We start from the raw sequence: 19,850 nt of genomic DNA, 5'->3' as shown, positions 1-19,850 counted from the left end.
TCCTACCCATTCGCAGATCAGAAGTATGCAAAATATCATCATTGAAGCTACTGTCCCCACTGGTCCAGCTGCAGGGAGATATGTCTCATATCCCGTGTACCAATGACCCCAACCGATCTGCCCATTTATTTTAAACGATTTCAATTCCCAATTAAGGATTAGTTTGCAATAACAATAAAGAAGGCTCAAGATCAGAGAGAGGGATAGACAGAAAGGTTGGGGAGGTGAGGAAGAGGGGATGGACAAGAGACGAGGCTGGACGAGACAGACAGAGAGAAGGGAAGGAGTCTAAGACGTACATCCAATTGGCCAGTTTTCAAGTATACTCACGGATATCCGAATCGGCTTTGATGTTTATCCACGAAGTAATTATTACTGTGGGTATCGGCTGACTTTGGCATCAGGCAGCAGTTACATCGCCGAGCGCAGAGCTCGACGGGCTCGGTCGGGTATGGCTGGCTGATAACGGGCGCCGGTAGGGGTGTCCTCGGAAGGCGTGGGATGAGTCACGGGGGCGAAGGAGACGTGCGGGAAGACGGCGACAGGTGCCGTCTCTGTCGGCCGGCGCTTCTATTTCTGTCAGCAGCTGGCAGCTGGCAGCTGGCGGGCCACGGGCGATAACTCTCTCCTCTCCGGTCTGCCACACACCCGCCAACCCGAGCGGAGCGTGTCGGTGGAGCACCAAACCAGACAACTGCACGGTCGCGTGCTTTTCCGATACTCGCTGTGAAACTTACTTTGGCGTCCTTGGTAGAGAAATCACCACTTCGGTGTCTTTTTAGGTCTCAGTAGAGTGCTTACGTCTGATGCCTGAAAGTGACACTGACAATGGGACCATCAGAGCCTCAATCACCGATTCTGAGGAGTCTTAGGTATGTTGTAGAAAGTAGCTATCTAGCGGATTTCCATGTAACCCCTTACAGATTCTAACAACCCTACCACAACAAAGGTCAAAAATTAATTCTGATTGTAGTGCTGCTCACGCTGCTAAATATTGCATTTTCGAGCAACAACAAAGTTCTATTATATGCCAGGTGTCATTAGAGCACAGTTAATAAAGTCATTTCTTGAAATAATGGATAAACTAGGCACTCATCTTTTCGTGTTTCCCACGCTGGTCTCGTTGTGAACTCATGGCTCAGTCGCCGAAACTCTAGGTAGTGATGCTCCAAGCTCGGATGCAAAGAGGCCTAGGTGTTATTCTGCGATATTCAAAAGTTTTATAGATGTGTTTCTAAACCATTCTTGAAGATTAAACTTTTGCAGGTTAGGACAATGATGATGTAAAAAAGTAATCAGCACTCCGATTTTAAGTTACACTTCTTTTTTATTACTTTTGTTGCAATATCACGTGACTCGTTCCAAAACATCACTTCACAATATAAAACATACTTGAAAATATCTTCCTCACTGTTAAAGTTCACATTTCATAAACTGACTACAATTTGCGTCTTTTTAACATGACTACCAAAGCTTGGCTCTCTAATAATCGCTTTCGCGCCCAAAGATCAGAGTTACAAGCACGTCAAAGATCATAGTGACAAAAGAAAGAATACACATAAGAATAATATCATTGCTATATATACATATCGATGTATCGAAGTACCTCTACATTAATGAAATCCAATCTGAATGTTGTCACACAAATATGTTAACTATTTTACAGAAACACAGTAGAATATTGCTGGTATCGAGAGGTTGAGGTGAGGTGCCGTAATGGTTACGTAATTCAAGTACCATTACAAGCTGTAATATTACTCATGTTTGACCAGCGAGTGTAGCGCTGCGGCTAAGGTTCACGACTACCATGTTGGTGGTCCGGGTTCAAATCTACATCTACATCTACATTGATACTCCGCAAGCCACCCAACGGTGTGTGGCGGAGGGCACTTTACGTGCCACTGTCATTACCTCCCGTTCCTGTTCCAGTCGCGTATGGTTCGCGGGAAGAACGACTGTCTGAAAGCCTCCGTGCGCGCTCTAATCTCTCTAATTTTACATTCGTGATCTCCTCGGGAGGTATAAGTAGGGGGAAGCAATATATTCGATACCTCATCCAGAAACGCACCCTCTCGAAACCTGGCGAGCAAGCTACACCGCGATGCAGAGCGCCTCTCTTGCAGAGTCTGCCACTTGAGTTTATTAAACATCTCCGTAACGCTATCACGGTTACCAAATAACTCTGTGACGAAACGCGCCGCTCTTCTTTGGATCTTCTCTATCTCCTCCGTCAGACCGATCTGGTACGGATCCCACACTGATGAGCAATACTCAAGCATAGGTCGAACGAGTGTTTTGTAAGCCACCTCCTTTGTTGATGGACTACATTTTCTAAGCACTCTCCCAATGAATCTCAACCTGGCACCCGCCTTACCAACAATTAATTTTATATGATCATTCCACTTCAAATCGTGCCCAAGTAGTTTTTTATCGTATAGAATATTATTAAAAGCATGGTATAAGTCATGCAGAATTATTCAAAAACAGTCGTTTTCGCCGTAGTAATTTCGTTAATATCTCAAGCATCACAGTAAACTTTCCTCAAATGTACACTACTGGCCATTAAAATTGCTACACCACGAAAATGACGTGCTACAGACGCGAAATTTAACCGACAGGAAGAAGATGCTGTGATATGCAAATGATTATCTTTTCAGAGCGTTCACACAAGATGGACGCCGGTGGTGACACCTACGACGTGCTAACATGAGGAAAGTTTCCAACCGATTTCTCATACACAAACAGCAGTTGACCGGCGTTGCCTGGTGAAACGTTGTTGTGATGCCTCGTGTAAGGAGGAGAAATGCGTACCATCACGTTTCCGACTTTGATAAAGGTCGGATTGTAGCCTATCGCGATTGCGGTTTATCGTATCGCGACATTGCTGCTCGCGTTGGTCGAGATCCAATGACTGTTAGAAGAATATGGAATCGGTGGGTTCAGGAGGGTAATACGGAACGCCGTGCTGGATCCCAACGGCCTCGTATCACTAGCAGTCGAGATGACAGGCATCAGGCATCTTATCCGCATGGCTGTAACGGATCGTGCAGCCACGTCTCGATCCCTGAGTCAACAGATGGGGACGTTTGCAAGACAAAAACCATCTGCACGAACAGTTCGACGACGTTTGCAGCAGCATGGACTATCAGCTCTGAGACCATGGCTGCGGTTACCCTTGACGCTGCCTCAAAGACAGGAGCGCCTGCGTTGGTGTACTCAACGACGAACCTGGGTGCAAGAATAGCAAAACGTCATTTTTTCGGATGAATTAAGGTTCAGTTTACAGCATCATGATGGTCGCATCCGTGTTTGGCGACATCGCGGTGAACGCACATTGGAAGCGTGTATTTGTTATCGCCATACTGGCGTATCATCCAGCGTGATGGTATGGGGTGCCATTGGTCACACGTCCCGGTCACCTCTTGTTCGCACTGACGGTACTTTGAACAGTGGATGTTACATTTCAGGTGTGTTCCACCCGTGGCTACCCTTCATTCGATCCCTGTGAAACCCTAAATCTCAGCAGGATAATGCACGACCGCATGTTGCCGGTCCTGTACGGGTCTTTCTGGATACAGAAAATGTTCGACTGCTGCCCTGGCCAGCACATTCTCCAGATCTCTCACCAATTGAAACCGTTTGGTCAATGGTGGCCGAGCAACTGGCTCGTCTTAATACGCCAGTCACTACTCTTGATGAACTATGGTATCGTGTTGAAGCTGCATGGGCAGCTGTACCTGTACACGCCATCCCAGCTCTGTTTGACTCAATGCCCAGGCGCATCAAGGCCGTTCTTACGGCCAGAGGTTATTGTTCTGGGTACTGATTTCTCAGGATCTATGCACCCAAATTGCGTGAAAATGTAATCACATGTCAGTTCTAGTATAATATATTTGTCCAATGAATACCCGTTTATCATCTGCATTTGTTCTTGGTGTAGCAATTTTAATGGCCAGTAGTGTATATTTCGTTTGTTACAGAATACGTCCATTAAATCACCCGAAATCATTATCCGTCTTTCGCGCAATAGACCTTGCATTGCCCTCGATGTCGCATCTCAAATTGCAACGGAATTAGCGGAAATCCTGCTCGGATATGTATTTCCAAGAATATTCAAATCGTGAAACAATCTTCTGCTGCATCTGATGCTGTTAATGAGTTCTTCCTTCGATTGCTCATAAGAGTCCTCTACTTCTGACGGGTCTTCTTTTGGCTGCCCTCCTGTAGAAACGCTTGCTTCTTCCATTTCCTCCCTATTTTTGACACACACTGCATCGAAGACACGTTTCGAATAACGGTGCAGTGTTACAGAAGCCACAGACAACCAACGAGCGCAGTGTAGGAGTGCCAAGCGAAGACTACTCTACGTCGTCAGGACTGTGTTGGTAACCTCTACGGGGCGATCCTAATTAGATATGGGCGGCATGGAGGAAACGGGATTCTTTTGGGCGAATGAGAGTCACACTAAATGAACATCTCTGCATTTTCTGAAGATTCACAATGTAATGCGACTCCTCAGGACGGATTTCAGTTACCTCATCTGCCAGTCACCAGGCAACAAGGGCACAACAATTAAAAGATACTAGAAAGGAACAGAGTTGTTATAGGGTGAATGCAGAACAATGCAAGGAGAGTGAGGCAGGTGCACGTTACAGCAGGGACAGGGGAAGAGCTAAAACACAGAGAGCGAGTCTCAGAAGCGTTTCTGTGCAGGCAGACGTGGGAGGCAGTCACATGCGTTCTCTCCCACGCCTTCTGGTTGGTTATTAAGGAGAACGAAAACCTCCCTTATAAAAATCAAAACAGATTGCGCAAACAAAGCTCTTGCGAAACGCCGGCCGTTGTGGCCGAGCGGTTCTAGGCGGTTCAGTCCGGAACTGCGCTGCTGCTACGGTCGCAGGTTCGAATCCTGCCTCGGGCATGGATGTATGTGATGTCCTTAGGTTAGTTAGGTTTAAGTAGTTCTAAGTCTACGGGACTGATGACCTCAGATGTTAAGTTCCATAGTGCTTAAAGCCATTTGAATTTTCTGGATTTCCATGGTGCTGACACAGGTAACAAGACCGTAACTTGGGGCAACCTACAAGCTTCACTTCATCAAAATCAGGTTACGAAATAAAATATCGTGATTTAAAGTTTTATATAAAACTGTCGAGTATGTCTATGTGTCTGAATACATTAATATCCAAAACTACTAAACGAATTTTCATATGATTTCCGCAAGTAACTCTAGCTTAGCTTGGAGCAACATATATGCTTTATTTAATCAAAATGGGGTCCCGGAAAAAAGATATTGTTATTTAAATTTGATCTAAAATCGTCTGCTCAGTTTAGATGATGTTTAATCAACAATTCATAGTGCACCAAAGAATCGATAGATGGCGCTGTTAGTTTCGAAGTACCCAGAGAAACAATAGATGGAGGTGTTAGTCTCATAGTACACCAAAGTACCATAGATGCCACCGACAGTTTTACTCATTGCATTTTTGAACTCGGTGACAGCTGTATTTTCGGAAGTTTAGGTCATCGGCAGAATTAAGCACCGCAATCTTCTTTTTACCTACACGAACCATCATTAATTTACTTGGGTATATGAATTTACCGATTTCGCTTTGCATATCACAAAATTAACGATATTCCTTTGCTTCCTTCGATAGATTTTCTTCATATTCTTTGCCAGGAAACGCGGATTTATTGTGTTTGCGTTGTGATGTTGGTCCCTGGTCATTACATTTAGTTTTGTTTACGAATAAAACTGCCTAGAAACGGTCGAGACTTTGTGAATACACTAGAACGGCTAAATGACTGAGGAATGTGCAGTCTCCAGGATCTAACGAAGATCGTGAGATGAGACTTGCTGCAGCTCAAGAACGTCAGGCTTTATCTTGCTCTTTGAGAACTTCTTCCGAAATCAAGGAAAAACTTAATTCATTAACATTATCTCACTCCTCAAAACCCATAACTCACAGAAGCTTTAAGCTGCTTGTCTCCTATGTAACATGAAAACTCTGACGAGAAGTGGCACAAGTGAGTGAGTTTTAAATCCCGAATGCCACTTATTCCTAACAATTTACCGTTTGGCTTTAAATGGGTGGAACTCCCCGTGAGCTTGTGTTATGCCGTGATCATAAACAAAACACAAGGCCAGACACGGCATGCTGTGGGCGAGGATCTTATTGTCAGTTCTTTCCGCATGACTGGCTTTAAGTAGCTCTCCCCGTCTAAATGAAGCAAACAAACTCTTCATTGATGCCCTCAATCATAAATACTACTGAAATGTTGTGTAAAAAGAAGATTTATAAGTAAAAAATAAATTCCACAGTTACGAAATGGTGGGTGTAGCTATAAAGAAATGCCCTGGCAACGCTGGGTTTCTCTGCTAGCCATTGAATATGTTACAATGTGGCGAATGAGAGGATTCGCCATTCGTCTATGTTCTGCTTGTGTTCTTTCCTTACACGTGCCTGCAGCACGACCAGGCGGCATGCAACCTCTTAGTGGGCTTTGTTGGCTCATCAGTGTACATTCCCACTGGAAGGAGAAAGGTTAAGGTTTACCTTTCTGTCGATGTTGGTGTCATTACAGTACTTTCCCACTAGTCTGTTTGCAGGTGAAATGATTGCTCACAGAAAATTACCACCGCTGAGAAACTGTAGGAAATTACATGATATGCTTTCCGTGGAGGAAGATAAGGTTAGGGTGAAACACAGCAAGCCCTTTGGCAAGCGTCTTGTCATTCTCTTTGGGCTCCTTTAACTACGCAAATCTAGGATAGTTAAATTAGGCAGACGGGATATATATTATCATAGTAATGGGATGTTATAAATTCACTTCCCATTCTTAATTTTCTTATAATCTAACTCGTTGCTGGGTATTTTCAATTGCTTTCTGGGTTTATTTTAGAAGTGAGGAGTTCTGCGAAGATGAGACTGTCATCATTTTCCGAGGTCCGGTGAAATGAGCCATTGGGGGCGCGGGGCAGCTCTGGCCCTTTGCAGAAACAGGGAAGAATGGCAGGTGGGACACCCGCCTCGTGCCCAGGGATGAAAGTCGCTTGAACGGACGGAGCGCTGGCGGGCAAGCCGTTGTCCATTTATAACGGTCAGCGGGGAGCCGAGATAAAAAGGCCTTCATTCCAAAAAACTCGAAAATGGCTCTGACCTACTTTACAGATGGGCCCTGTAGCAGCGTCAGCTACTAGCCTCTTTCTAAGCTTTTTACGTTTTCACAGGGACCTGTAATACGAAAATAGCTGGTGGCAGAATGAGCGCCGATTAGCGTGTTAGTTGTCACGTCATGTGGACATAATACACGACAGCAAGTTTTTTGGAAAAGAGGGAAATAAATGTGATTCATTGGCCTGTTGCCGTTCCGGGTTTTTTGGGCGCGAAATCATGCCTATGAAACAATTAGCCGCTGTGCGCCGCTGGCAACATTTTAGAGAACTGGTGGATGCGCAGTGTTGGTGGAAAGACAGCAGGAAGCTTCACTTTTAGAGACGCAAGAAAGGGTATCGGTGGGAAGACGAGACCGAAGAGAGTCGACAGGAAGACATGGATGAGGAAAGTCATTTTCTGGACACGGAAGAGTAGAATCGATCGAGAGACGTGACGGCCAGATTGCGGCTTCGATCATGAGTCACAGAGTTGCTGTGTTTCCACTATGGTCACAGTTCAGTGAAACTCCGACATAGTAGGGAACCGAGAGTACTGTAGTTTAATTGCAAGTCAGCTGCTTCTGACTCATTTATCAGCACTTCACAGTTCTGTGGGATCTTTAAGTATTGGTTCCAGACAATCTACAACTGTGATCATCATAGGCTGGCTACTGTGCCGATTTCACAGAATTAGATCCGAGATTTGATGCAGTTCCACCTCTTTCAGTATCTTTGCCAACTCAGAGTCATAGTTAGCAATACATTAGTACAGTACAGCTTTGTAACGTTCCCGTCATCATAACTGTGTTTTAGTGCATTAATACTTAAATGTTTTTGATGACAAACTATACTGTTATTTCAGTCTTCAGTTCATTATCATAACAAATTCCTTTCATGATGATATTATGTCAGTTCCCCACTTTCAGATATTTCGCTGGCGCCATCAATTAAAGCGTTAGTAAATGCGCACACTAACTTTAGAACTGGGTCTCAAAGGTGTGCCTGATTTTCCGTTAATCTCAGGTTCAGACAGATGTGGCATTTCTCTCACACGCTGGGTTCTGTAATGTTAAGTTGAGAGAGTGAGGTAAGATGAGATAGGATGCTTGAAATATTTAGGATCATAAAATTAAGAATCATAAACAGAAGTTACTGCAAAAATTAAGTGGTAACTATACGCTAGTACAGTTTGTAGTGAAGTACAAACAATTTGGTATACGTGTTCAGTTATGTACAAAGCTGTCTTTTTTAATAAAACGACGATACTTCATCTTGCCCACCATACTGAGGGAAAACCGCTGGGAGCAAGATGGGGTGAGTCTTTGCGTAGCCCACAAACGTAGCCTGCCTCATCGTCTATATCTTCGTCTCCTGCACAGGAGCAATGAGCCGATTTTTTTAATATCCAGCACAGAATCCATCCTTCAGTAGCGTGTGACTAAAAGTAGCAACAGTAAAGAGAGTGTTAAAATTCTGATGAAGATATTACCCGCTTACATTTACAGTTAGTTCTGTAAGTTTCTTTGCCTTTTCTCTGCACTTCCTTCTCACTACTCAACTTCTTTTGCAATGCTCGTTTGGCATTAGTATCATTTCCCTTAGTTAAAACAAATCTCTGGTAGAGTTTAGCTTAGCTTTTCCATTTTCTTCATTTATTTTTCTTTTTTAATTTATTTCTACTTGCAAATCATTTATCTAGGGGGATACGATAGAAACGTGTTTTGGCATGCTTTCAGCTCTTCTTTATCAAATGGAGGCCACTTCAAGAGGAAATCGTCAGAATGGCCTCTGCTGTTGGAAAAGGTTACGGTCTTTCAAGTGCTTGGAGTGACATTAATTTGTGTAGAAACAGGCTGAAGATGCTCTATCGGAGCAACAAACTGAAGTGTTTTATGTGCACCATCAACATGGAGAATGTAATTTCTTAGACTTCCCGGCGATTCGTTGTCTTCTCGTGGAATCGGGTGTGCTGCCGGGAGTCTGCGTATTCCCGACGCAATATTTTTCGACGTCGTAACTCGGCGCCTTCGTCGGGTTTTTCCTGCGAGTCTCAAGAAACACCCGATGAAGACGACGAGTCACGACGTCGAAATATTGTGTTGGCAAGATGCAGACCACCGGCACTACACCTGATTCCACGAGATAATAAAATGGAGGATGCTGGAGGCAACAGCTGGAGTGATATTGAATTCAGTACGGGATCTTCTCATGAAATTTCAATCACCAGTATTCTCCTCCGATTGCGAAAACATTCTGTTGCCACCCACCTACATAGGGAGAAATGATCATCACGATAAAATAAGAGAAATCAGGGCTCGCAAGAAAAATTTAAGTGCTCGTTTCTCCCACGTGCCGTTCGAGAGAACGGTAGAGGGACAGCTTGAAGGTGGTTCATTGAACCCTCAGCCAGGGTATTTATTGTGAATAACAGAGTAATCACGTAGATGTAGCAGCGGACTGAGGTGAACAGGAGGCAACAGCGGGCTGAGTTGAGTTAAAGCAGCAGGAGCTGGTGTTTGTTCGTAGCCCCAAACGTTGAGTGTTCATTATCTATCACAGATAGTGGCCTGTCTGTGTTCCAAATGGAGTGTAATCATGGTCACTGAACTCGTTCCGAACAGACTTTGGAAGGCCCAAGGGTACCCACCGACCGCCGTGTCATCCTTATCCGATAGACGTCACTGGATGCGGATGTGGAAGGGCAGGTTGTCAGCACACTGCTTTTTTAGCTGTTGACAGTTTTCTTGACCCAAGCTGTTACTTCTTGATCAAATAGCTCCTCAATTGGCCCCCCAAGTGCTGAGTGCACCCCGCTTACCAACAGCCCTCGTCAGGCACAGATGATTACCCATCCAAGTGTTGGCCAAGCCCGACAGTGCTTAACTTCGGTGATCTGACAGGGACTGGTGTAACCACTGCGGTAGGTCGTAGGCATGGTCTAGGAAAATTCTTTGCTAAACGGACCAAACGCTAGTATTGCAAAATCGTTTAGTCCCCCTGAACATAGCCATTCCATGTATCTCAGCTGTTTAGAATACAGACACAACACGGCCGGATTTGACTTTATCCAGCGTGAGACTTCCTGGTCGCAAAATACACCCACAGGTTTCATAAAGCTTACATCGAGAGGCTGTAAACGATGAGAGCAAAGAGATGCGAATCAAATGAACACTACATCATTTTTCCCTAACATCCACGTCTTTGTTGTGGATATAATGCTCATCGAGAAGCAGAACTGGCCTAACGTTAGTACCAGGGCTCCATTCAATAAAATTTCTTAAACCATTAATATATATATATATATATATATATATATATATATATATATATATATATATATATATATTGGATTGCATTTAACAGCTTGGGTGATATACCGCCCAGGATCCATGATGACTGTCACTCATTAACTGATCGTTACTTTGAACTGGTGGCAAGCTGAATAGATGAAGCATATATGACCCAGCAGCACTGAAACGTATTTCTGTTGTTATAGAATTGTCTGTTTCAGCGGATGATAAAACCCAATTTATTTCCTACCTTTCAAAGACAGGATTTTTAACCATTGCTTCGATACTATGGTTAACCCTGTCTCATCACAATTATGTATTCCGTCATGGGTAAATTTGTGTGCATCAACAAGTCGAGTTAGCAAATCGAAAAGTTATATAGGTTAATTACTGTCATTTGTAGCTGCAATGAAAGTCTTATGAAGACCAAACGTGTTTATTTTTATGCTAAATTATCTACAGTGGTCACCGTAACAGCAAGGCTTTTTCCTCTTACAGAATGAACTTTCTAAATAAGGTGTAAGGAACACAAAAGAGAATGGAAGTATGAAACCAGCCATTCAACATTTGCAGAGCACTACCTGTAAGAAAACCAGCACCCTACCACAGTAGAAAAGAACGTGAAAATAGTCAGTTTCAGCAACAAGAAACTTCTCTTAAATCTACAAGAGACCCTCGAAATGTAAAAAGCAATAACAAAAAAGAAATTTCAGAAAATGACCAGACGAACATTAGCAACTTTATCCTGTTCAAACTAATAAAACATATTGAAGAGAAAGAACAAACCCTCTAGACACCACAAAGTAATATTGGAAACTACGCCTTCCCCACCCAACATCGTCCATCACCGTCCCACAGTAAAGCAATAACCTAAACACACAGTAATTAGGACTCTCTTCAAATACACACACACACACACACACACACACACACACAAACAAGGTTAACAACCCTCTTATTAAGGCAACCTGGGATATATTTACCAAAACAATCAAAAGACCAACACATTCCACAACAAAAAAACAAAACGCACGAAATAGTAAGATGACCGTGATTCTTCACAACACAGAAACGTGAATGTATTTAGTGCAGAGAAAGTGGTGTGTGCTAAAATCCAACACATACGCGTGGAAGAACAGGAAGAATGAAGTAAACAACAAAAAATCGTGACTAACGATAAGAATTAGTAACGACGATAAGAATTAGTAACGATAAGAACTAACACTGCTTATTGTAGTAAGTAAAGCATGGGACTGTTCACGATCGTAGCAAACAAAATATTAACAGAAAAAACCATATTGTTAAAGTGGCCACTGAAGATGCTTTAGAAGAATGCGAAATGCGTTTGGTCTTAGTAACACATTCACTACAGTTGCAAGTGACGGTAATTAACTTATACATCTAAATAAATGTTCAAAACAACAAGTTCACACACTTCATAAAAACAACAAACTAAAAATGATGTAGTGTGATCTCGTCTTGAATTAAAATAGATACACTACTGGCCATTAAAATTGCTACACCACGAAGATGACGTGCTACAGACGCGAAATTTAACCGACAGGAAGAAGATGCTGTGATATGCAAATGATTAACTTTTCAGAGCGTTCAAACAAGATGGACGCCGGTGGTGACACCTACAACGTGCTAACATGAGGAAAGTTTCCAACCGATTTCTCATACACAAACAGCAGTTGACCGGCGTTGCCTGGTGAAACGTTGTTGTGATGCCTCGTGTAAGGAGGAGAAATGCGTACCATCACGTTTCCGACTTTGATAAAGGTCGGATTGTAGCCTATCGCGATTGCGGTTTATCGTATCGCGACATTGCTGCTCGCGTTGGTCGAGATCCAATGACTGTTAGAAGAATATGGAATCGGTGGGTTCAGGAGGGTAATACGGAACGCCGTGCTGGATCCCAACGGCCTCGTATCACTAGCAGTCGAGATGACAGGCATCAGGCATCTTATCCGCATGGCTGTAACGGATCATGAAGCCACGTCTCGATCCCTGAGTCAACAGATGGGGACGTTTGCAAGACAACAACCATCTGCACGAACAGTTCACGACGTTTGCAGGAGCATGGACGATCAGCTCGGAGACCATGGCTGCGGTTACCCTTGACGCTGCATCACAGACAGGAGCGCCTGCGATGGTGTACTCAACGACGAGCCTGGGTGCACGAATGGCAAAACGTCATTTTTTCGGATGAATCCAGGTTCTGTTTATAGCATCATGATGGTCGCATCCGTGTTCGGCGACATCGCGGTGAACGCATGTTGGAAGCGTGTATCCGTCTTCGCCATACTGGCGTATCACCCAGCGTGATGGTATGGGGTGCCATTGGTACACGTCTCGGTCACCTCTTGTTCGCATTGACGGCACTTTGAACAGTGGACATTACATTTGAGATGTGTTACAACCCGTGGCTCTACCCATCATTCGATCCGATCCCTGCGAAACCCTAAATCTCAGCAGGATAATGCACGACCGCATGTTGCAGGTCCTGTACGGGCCTTTCTGGATACAGAAAATGTTCGACTGTTGCCCTGGCAAGCACATTCTCCAGATTTCTCACCAACTGAAAACGTCTTGTCAATGGTGGCTGAGCAACTGGCTCGTCACAATACGCCAGTCACTACTCTTGATGAACTGTGGTATCGTGTTGAAGCTGCCTGGGCAGTTGTACCTGTACACGCCATGCAAGCTCTGTTTGACTCAATGCCCAGGCGTATCAAGGCCGTTATTACGGCCAGAGGTGATTGTTCTGGGTGCTGATTTCTCAGGATCTATGCACCCAAATTGCGTGAAAATATAATAACATGTCAGTTCTAGTATAATACACTTGTCCAATGAATACCCGTTTATCATTTGCATTTGTTCTTGGTGTAGCAATTTTAATGGCCAGTAGTTTATATTTAAGTAAACTAAATAATCTTGGAAAACAACTTACCAATAAACTGCATAATGACACCATATTAACATAAGTACTGCACGAAGTCGTTTACAGTTTACGAAATCAACGTATGTCACACGAACTTACAAGTCAGGCGTCCTGGGAGAACACCGAAAGACTTCTGAGACCCGCCAGAGTAGAGGTAAATTACAGGGGCGGCCTGTAGAGGGCTGGTAGACAAGCAGGCAGAGGCAAGTGATGAAGTAAAAGTTAAAAAAATGCTTTGGATGTAAAATAAAATACAGAACTTAATGGTATTTAAAAGACTGACGTGGAGATATAAAAAGTATTATTACGAAAAGAAAAAGGACAACAGACGACGCTCATAGGTCCTATGATGAACGAAAAATTCATCTACGAAACAAACGATGGCAAACAACAGGAAGTAACGAAAGGTATGTCTGCATACAAACTCGATGTTAACGCGACATGCGTCGTGAAGGGAGGGGGGAGGGGGTGGAGGGAAAGGAGATGAGCAAGAGAAAAATATTGAATAATCAACAAAACGGTAGCACCTGGCTGGGGAATGTCAGAAATCTTGAAGTTACACGGAAGCTACAAAATCTGAAAAGAAAAATGCGAAGGCTCATATTGGAAATAGTAGATGAATATGGTGTAACATCAACAGCAGCAGAAAACAGTACAGGATGTTTCAAAAAGTATGATATGATTTCAAAACTCCATATTGATTGATAAAAACATTGTACAAGCATGGGACAGATTGAAAATATACCCACAAAATCTTAAAATTTTAGCTGTGCTGTTATAAATCCTCTATGAGTCCAGCAGCAGCACGAACAACATCTGGACGACACCTAATTTCATCATGAAGTTTACCCAATGAATCTAGCTTTACAGAAATTATGGCGGCTGTTATTGTGTTCTTCATTTCTTCTACGTCAAGAGGTAAAGGGAAAATGAACATACTTTCCTTCACATATACCAACAAGAAAAAATCGGATGGGGTCATGTCTGGTTCTCTTGGAGGCCAAGAATGCAGGACCGTGTTTCGGGATCTCGTGCTCCCTACCCAGTGTTGAGACAGAGTGTCATTAGAAACTAAGGTACGTTGTTGGTCAACGTGGTGGTGCTCCATCCTGTTGGAAAACGAAGTCATCGGAGTCCTCCTGAAATTGTGGGAAAACCCAGTTCTGCAGTATTTGAAGATAACTTATTCCAGTTACTGTGTTTTCCTCTTGGAGGTACCGTACACTTTTTCACGAGAAGTGGCACCAACAACGGTCACTTAGGTGAGTCTTTTTCGTGCTCAGTAATGTCATGAAGGTTCTGGAGGCCCAATATGCGCAAGTTATGTCGGTTTACTTTATCGCTAAGATGAAATGTTTCTTTATCACTGAAAATTAACTACGGTACACATGTATCGGCTTCCATGTCCTCTAGTAGAACGCTGCTGAAGTCAACCCGTGTCCTTTTATCATCAGCCCGAAGAGCCTGCACTAATTGTAGTCTGTACAGTTTAGAGACCAAACGAGGCCTTAATACTCGCCAGATAGTCGTATGAGGCACTGCCAGTTCTTTGCTTGCACGGAAAGTAGGCTTTTGTGGACTCCGCTCAAACGTTTGCCGAATTCTTTCCACCACTTCATCAGATGTGTGAGGTCGACCTGGACTCTTACCTTTCCACAAGCATCCTGTCTCTTCAAATTCGCGATACCAACGACGAATGTTTTTGGGTGCAGGCGGATCAATGCCAAAACGACGATGAAAAGCACGCTGGAGCGAAATCACTGACTCACTCTTTGCAAACTGCAGCACACAAAACGCCTTCTATTGAGCGGATCCTATCTTACTTCTGACTGATTGCATACTGAGAAGGAGCATCTAACGGCGATTTTTTAGGCCAAGTCCATTCAAACAACTCACATTTCTCGCTGGTACGTCTCATGTTTCGCTAATTATTACCGTCCAGAATCAGATGATTCTTTTTGAAACATCCTTGTAAAGGGAGTATGACTAGTTGTGAAACTGAGCAAAAGAGAAAGAGAGAGAGAGAGAGAGAGAGAGAGAGAGTTACTGTGAACAGTTCAACGATAGGATTATTCTCATCAAAACCGACACCAAACGGGTGTCAACAAAATTAGTGCAGGCACACAAGCCGATATGACAAGCAGAAAATGAAAGAAATGGAAGTCTTTCAGAACACTGAACAGGTAATTTAGTATGTCAAGCAACGTGAATATCATGGGCCATTGGAACGCTGTAGTAGAGGACAAAATAGAAAACAAAGCTATGGGAAACTATAGGCTCGGTAACAGGACTGAGATAGGAGAAAAACTGACTGAGTTCTGTAATAAATTTCGGCTACTAATTCTAAACACACTGTTCAAAAATTACGAGAGGTGGCTTTATACTTGGAAAAGGTTAAGTTGAAACAGAGATTTCGGTGTCAGAGATTGGTCTGTACAGAGTTCCCAGGAGCAGATCTTGACTCAGAAAACTATTCAGCATCGATATCTCTCAGAGACTTATCGAAAAGTCCATATATCGATAATTTTGTCATCTCTGTTCTCTATACATGATAGCGGCTTCTTGCACCCCCACAGGAAGGATGTGGGTCTGATGTTCTGATCATCGGTTGTTGTTGTTGTTGTTGTTGTTGTCCAGAACTCAGACTGTTTCGTTTCGCTTTGGACCATCTACCCGCTGTTGTAGTCACGCGAAAATCAACGACGACTCTTGTCACTTACACATTGCTGGCCAACACAGGTGATTATGGCGGGGTCAGTTTCCTCTGAATCGACGATACTCGCGGTAGATCCTAGCACGTGGTTGTATTTGATTCTGGCTGTCAAAGAACTCAGGTGCTTCGAGATTGAGTGGAAAAGTAATTACTTAGACTGAGGAATCATTGTATGTATTATTGCACTGGTCTTTGTGTCTTGCTGTCTGTTCCCGTTCTCAGTTACCAGTCCTCTGTTCATTACCACCTTCTTCTGCACGTATTACACTTTGTCTCGTACGACTACTTAAAGAGATTAGTTCAACTCCTTTCATCCGGTTTTTGGTTTTCCTGTGTTTCCTTGCTCTGTGAGTTTGCATTTTGTGTGGTGTTTTTGATAGCCTGACATCCCTCTTCCTACTACCATGGTCTTTCCGTTTCCTTCTGTGTTCTTTTCTTAATTGCATGTGGAATTAAACTTAATTCTGCTCTTATTTCTGTATTTCACTTTCCTCTTGCCTAGTGAATCCCGCTACATATCTGGGAAATCTCATTTCCGCACTTTGGATTCTTAGTGTGTCCTTTTTTGTTATTAATGTCTCGTTTCGATACATCCTCTACAATCATCAGGAAAGACGAGACACTTACATTTCCACCCTGAAAGACACTACATCGGTACCAGAGCACATCTAACATAGTATCGGGACATCTTAAAAGTCTGGTAACGATTCTTGACAGTATGAGGACAACAATGGTTAGCATACTGTAACGATTTGCGGGGGAAGAAGTAAGAGCAAATAGAGAATAAAATGTAGTGAGTAACATACAGCAGGACGAAGTTGTACAATAAAACAGTGCACTATTATGCCTCTAAATATTCTTTCGTGGGATTATTGTTAAAAGTACGGTCCCCGCTGCAACATATTTAGCGAAGAACTGAAAAATGCATTTTGTCTCCTACGTCGTCTTAAAGTAAGTCAGGTCACAATTTAGCATGAGTATTGCTTTTATCTATGAAATGACACAATTTCAGAGACTTTACTGGCCTCATACAGATACCATTTTATGTATATACACCGAAGCAGCGAATGAAAATTTGTACCCAGGCCGGGAATCGAACCTCTGTCTCCCGCTTACTAGACAGTTGCGTTGTAATTGTGTCATTTCATTTGTGTAAGTACCCACACCTGGGTTTGAGGCTGGCTCCCCCATTTACTTCGAGGCTGAGGTGCTATTACAAAACATGGAGAGCCTCGGCAATTCTGTTCGTGTGTAAGGGGCAATGCAAAGTAGACTCTTATGGTACAGTGCGATATCGGGAACAACAGTACTACCAGCTGGGATGTTAAGAGGCAGTTTCTCTTCTTACAATTTGTGATAATTATCCTGATTCATATCATCGTGATAATCTCGGAATTTAGACTGCCAACCATAAACTAAGTATACTCCCACTGTGAAACTTATTGCTGCTCCAACGTGGACAGCAATAGCTCGTTGGCCTGCACTGCTGTCAGTCATTACACCAGGAACATATTCATACAGCCAGCCCTTTTTCATGGTGTAATGCGTATGCACCCAAGTTTCGTCTGTGAATACCATTGGTTTATTTGCCCCCTTTTATTATTTCTGATTGCTCTCCAGTATTCCACACGTTTTATTCCGCATGCTTTGCAGCAATATCGAAAGGTTCTGTTAGGACAGTTCTCTTATTTTTACATTGTTTAAAAGGAAATCCCACCTGTTTCAAGACTTTCCGCAATGTTTCTCTTTCCCCCCGAAAATTTATCTCAGTTTTTGAAAATATAAACAGCTTTCGCAACATTGGGATTTCCTTCTTCTGTTCATTCCATTCCAAAAACATTCATCAAATAAATGTTTTATCGAAGTGTTCTGGAGAAGCTATTTTTCTAGAACGCCTTTTGTTTGCTAGGAATTGTAACTGGCTCTAAGCACTAAGGGACTTAACATCTGATGTCATCAGTCCCTTAGACTTAGAACTACTTAAACCTAACTAACCTAAGGACATCACACACATCCATGCCCGAGGCAGGATTCGAACCTGCGACCGTAACAGCCGCGTGGTTCTGGACTGAAGCGCCTAGAACCGCTCATCCACAGCGGCCGGCGGAGTTGTAACTACTTTCCCGGTTTCTTACGCTTTCCAAAAATCTATCAAAATCTATTTTACTGTTCTTTCTGACTTCTTACCACTTTTGCTGCCCACAAGATTGCTTTCTGTTGAGGTATCATTACAGAGCCTCCTCTTTTTTTTCTGGCGAAATTATGCAATTTTGAATATATGCTCTTTCTAACCTGAGTGTGTCCATCTTCGCGCAATCTTTCTCTGTTTACCTTCCCAGGAGGGTTCGTGATTTTGGATAACACCACACTGCACTGCACTGCTTGCAATATTTCACGATGATACGCTTATAACTGCTGTAACGTAATATTTGCGGCAGTTCCCAAAAGATGTTACTTGACGATATTTAGTCTAATTTTAAATCACCAAGAACACACGCCACTTTGCCTGCTTAAGACTTCTTTATTGACGTTTTACGTAGCAGCTATCCCAGAATCATCACATCTTTGCTACCAAAGAAGAAACAAACAAACAAAATTTAAAGATATTACATCGTGTTATCAGTAACGAAATATAACTATTAACGGTCTTGGCAACTTCAAAAATGGTTCAAATGGCTCTGAGCACTATGGGACTTAACAGCTGAGGTCATCAGTCCCCTAGAACTTAGAACTACTTAAACCTAACTAACCTAAGGACATCACACACATCCATGCCCGAGGCAAGATTCGAACCTGCGACGTAGTGGTCGCGCAGTTTCAGGCTGAAGCGCCTAGAACCGCTCGGCCACCACGGCCGGCCCTTGGCAACTTCATAAAATATAAAAATTCTATTTAGATTTCATCACTGTTGCCTTTACACTACTCCCCCACCAGTAACATGGTTACGAATTAATACATGGTGATGAAGGAATTTTCTTAAAAAAAAAATCTGCACAATATTAACATAAAACAATAAAACAAACATATTGGAATGACAAAAGATATGATTCAAAATAATTACAAAAACTTTTTACAATGTCTGGTATGATATTTGATTAATTCTCCGCAGAGACAACTGCTCTAAGAATTGAGGTGGGAACTTTAAAATCCGTCCTGACTTTGATACTCTGATATTTGGAGATGGTTCCTCTGTGGGATGTTGTGATTCAGTATCCTTGGAAAAGTTTGGAAGTTCCTTCTTTAATTCCCATTTTTCTTGCAGGAGGTAAGCTGGTTTAAGTCTGTCCACTGACACATTTATGTGTTTGCACTTCCTTTTAATAGCGAAATATTTTTCATGTCTTGAAATAACAGGAAAGGGACCATCATATGTAGGTTCTGATGGTTTTATAACCCTGTCACATCTCAGGAAGACATGGGAACGGGTTTGCAGATCTTTTGGAACAAATACTGATCTTGATTTGCTTTGTGTAGGCCTACTAGGTTTCAGATGAAGCATTTGCTTTTGCAAATTAGATGCAAATGAATCAAGGTCAATCTTTGTAGTGGGCTCTTCAAAAAATTCACCAGGAAGTCTTATAGTTTTTCCATATACCATCTGTGCCATGGAGTGGTTCGATGTTTCTCGCACTGCAGTGCGCAACCCCAATAGAACAGTAGGCAGAATTTCTGCCCAATTAGAACTGTTATGGGCCTTGATTGCAGACTTCAGAGTTCTATGTAGTCGCTCAATTTTACCATTGCATT

The sequence above is a fragment of the Schistocerca serialis genome, chromosome 7 (assembly GCF_023864345.2).
Source record: "Schistocerca serialis cubense isolate TAMUIC-IGC-003099 chromosome 7, iqSchSeri2.2, whole genome shotgun sequence".
Classification (NCBI taxonomy): Eukaryota; Metazoa; Arthropoda; class Insecta; order Orthoptera; family Acrididae; genus Schistocerca; species Schistocerca serialis.
Note: the sequence above shows the minus strand (reverse complement) of the source record.